The following is a 3,692-nucleotide window of genomic DNA, read 5'->3' as shown; positions in this document are numbered from 1 at the left end:
GACTCTCAGTGACCCCCAAATAAATACAGTGCAAAAGGTCTTCTCTATGTCACATTATATAGTTAAACTGTCAAAACTCAAAGGCAAAAGAATTCTAAAACAAGAGGAAAGCATCTAGTCATTTATGAGGGAACCTCCATCAGACTAACAGTGGATTTCTCAGCAGAAACTTTATAGACTAGGAGAGAATGGAATAATATATTCACAGAGCTAAAAGAAAAGGAAACTGCTGACCAAGGATATGATACTATACCCAGTAAGGTTTTTCTTTATAAATGAATGAGAAATAACGCATTTCCCAGACAAACAAAAGCTGAAGGAATTCATCACTACTAGACCATTCCTATAAGAAATGCTTAAGGCAGTCCTACATTTGGAAGCAAAAGGACAGTATCTACCGTAATTAAAATACACAAAAATATAAAAACCCATTGGAAAAGCAAACATATAAATAAGGAAGAGCGAAGACTCAAATGTTACTACTACAGGAAATTACCAAACCACAATCATAAATAAGAGAGAAAGGAACAATGGATATACAAACAACCAGATATCAATTAATAAAATGACAAGAAAATGTATTAAACACTCCACTTAAAAGATATAGACTGACTGAATGAATTTTTCAAATGATCCAACTATATGCTGCTTACATGAAACTCATTTCACCTCTAAATTTAGACACATATCAACTGAAAGTAAAGAGATGAAAAAAGATATCCCACACAAACAGAAACTCAAAACCAAGCAGGATTAATTATACTCATATCTGATAAAACAGACTTTGAGTCATAAACAGTAAAAAGAGACAAAGTCATTATATAATGATAAAGGGATGAATTCAGCAAGAAGATATAACAATTCTAAACATATATGCATCCAACACTGGACCACCAGATACATAAGGCAAATATTACGAGATCTAAAGGGAGAGATAGACTTTAATAAAATGATAGTCAGGGAGAGGACTGAGTGGCTTAAGGTGGGTCACTGAGTTTCCCAGAGGTTCAAACTTTTAAGTGGAGGAGCTCAGAGTCAAGCCCCTCTCCCAACTCTGCAGGCCTCATATACAACTACCATCCCACCAAAAACAGGACCCCTTTGGCTCTGATGTACCACTGAGCTCAAGAGGCTCCTGAGACCCCCAGACATCTCTTCAAACAACACTACATCTGAAAGTCACACATCTGCAAGGTCCTTAGGGGTATCAGTCTCATTGGAGACAGTGACAGAAGCTGGAGAAAGGCTGGGAGTGCAGCCCCCCAGCAGGAGGTCTCACTGTGGATGGGAAGAGACCTGAATCATCTTCAAACACTCTTGCGTGTCCCATTTTAAGAAAATGGAACCAACGTGTTTCCAGCAAATTGAACACACATGGACACTTCTTAATGAACTCCAGTCAGCCCATCTGTCGAAACTGAAGATGCTGGAGAAACCTACGACTCCTCTAAAGTTACAGCCAAAAAGATGTGATGCACCTCCAAGAACTGCACAAGGGATGCTGCTAGCACCACTTCAGTGTTGTGGTCAACAAAGGAGTGGGGTGGAGGAGGAGTTTCTCTCTTGCCCTTCCCTGCAAAGATCGCTTTCCCCAGCATCGTTCCCAAAAATAGTAGCTGAACTTTTAATACACACACACTCCAGATCTGTGCTCCTGGAAGAGCTTGTTCATCTCACATCCTGCGTGTATACAGAGCTCTAAATAGAGACTCCCAAGTCTACAAGGGAATTCCTTTTAAGGAATCCACCCAAATTTGTTAATAACCAATCATAGAATAAACACCAAAGGATCGAGAGAGAGTGTGTGTGTCTGAGTTTGCACGTGTGCACACATGCACATCAGTGCATCTAAGTGTGTATGGGGGTGAGGGACCTTCTCCTGCCAGAACTTCCCTCCTGCCACTTGTCCTGCCACTGCTACTGCCTACCTACTCTGTAGCATAAGGGCCTGCAGACCAACAGGAGCCCGGGTAGCAAACGTCACTCCTGAGGGCCCAAGTAAGACTCTGTCACTCACCACATACCAAATAAAATGATATCTATAATATACATAATATATAAATCATAGTTATAATTAATTTGTATTTCATATGCATATATTAATTTTATATAGTGATCATAGAGAGATGATATATTATATATATATTCTGTTTCACTGTGCTTACACTATTTTCACTGCAGAAAAGGGACAAATAGAGGCTGCGGCAGGATGGGTCACTTGCTTTTACACTGTGTAACTTTTTGTGGCTTTGAATTTTGTACTTGAAAAAATTAATTTGTGTGTCTGTGTCCTGCAGGTAAAATGTTATCTTCTAAAAAATTTCTGCTTGACTTCCTAATCTCCAGCAGGGACCAAAACTTTTTCAGGAGCTCACCATGCCCTCCCCTCCCCACCCATCCCCAAAACACAGGTACTCACACACATGCATGCCACACACCCACACAGCACACATATAGGCACACACATAGGCCACACACCACACACACACACCACACTGACACACACACACACACACACACGCATTTGTCAGGAAAGAGCCTTTCACCACCCCCTGAGACCCCTCCCACACCATTTCTGAGCCCAAGTGCAGGCAGGGCTCAGCTGTCCAACCAGGCCAGCATCAAGTCACAACGAAATGAACCTGCAGCATGGATGGGACTAGCCCGAGTCTTCTAAGCCTCAGAATTCAGTGCCACCTAGAGGCTCCTCTGTTACATGATTTCTCAATTCTGAGTGAAAAGGCAGGCCCAGCCATTGGCCTCATGAAACAGGAGGTGGTCCCATGAGCCCGTAATGTCCAAGGAAGGCACTCACATTTCTTACGAGGACTTGAGAGATTGGGGCTGCCTGACCGAGCTGCTGGCTAGGTCCCCAAGACCTGAAGTGCTCAGTATCCCTTTGCAATTTTGCTCCTCTACTCACAGTGCAAACTGGTCAATCGCTTCTGGAAACTAGCTGGCCACATCTATTTAAGTTGAGCATACGCAGCCCCTCGGCACAGCAGTCCCACTCCTGATCTATACCCAACATATATGTGCACATAAAACTCCTGCCCACCCCAGCTCACTGAAATAACGCCCCTGAAAATCCCAGCCCCTCAGCTGGGCCATTCCCTCTTGCAGGGAAGGGGCTGGAGGAAGCTGGGAACCCATGTTGCTCCCAGGCCCAGTAGCATCACAGGTGTGGATGGCCCCCTCCATCCTGCCCTCTCTCTGTCCCCACCCTCTGAAGCAACAGTTCTCAGCCAGGGATGATTTTGCCCTGTGGGGGACATTTGGCAATATCTGGAGACATTTTTGCTTGGCATACCTGAGGAAGGGGATGTACTGGCAGCTGGCAGGTAGAGGCCAGGGGTTCTGTGCAGCATCCTACAGTGCAAAGGGCAGCCCCAAGTGAAGGAGCATTCGCCTCCAAACGGCAATAGCGATGAAGCCAAGATATTGTGCCTTAAGATCTCAACGGTGGAACAGTGGGTGTAAATTATTACTACTTTTAAATAATTGGACATTTCAGCTAAAGATTTAGAATTTAAAAATTCTATTACAGAACTCTGTTCTAAGGCAGATGCATTCATCTTGTATTTTAAAAGAACAAAGCTGCCTAATGAAAATGGCAAAGAGTGAGACCATGCACTTCATCGGCTTTAGATGCATCTTCTTCCCAGCCCAGGAAGCTGTTCCGTTCTCCAGCG

This window comes from Rhinopithecus bieti, unplaced genomic scaffold (genome assembly GCF_001698545.2).
Source record: "Rhinopithecus bieti isolate Rb0 unplaced genomic scaffold, ASM169854v2 scaffold_12151, whole genome shotgun sequence".
Lineage (NCBI taxonomy): Eukaryota > Metazoa > Chordata > Mammalia > Primates > Cercopithecidae > Rhinopithecus > Rhinopithecus bieti.
Note: the sequence above shows the minus strand (reverse complement) of the source record.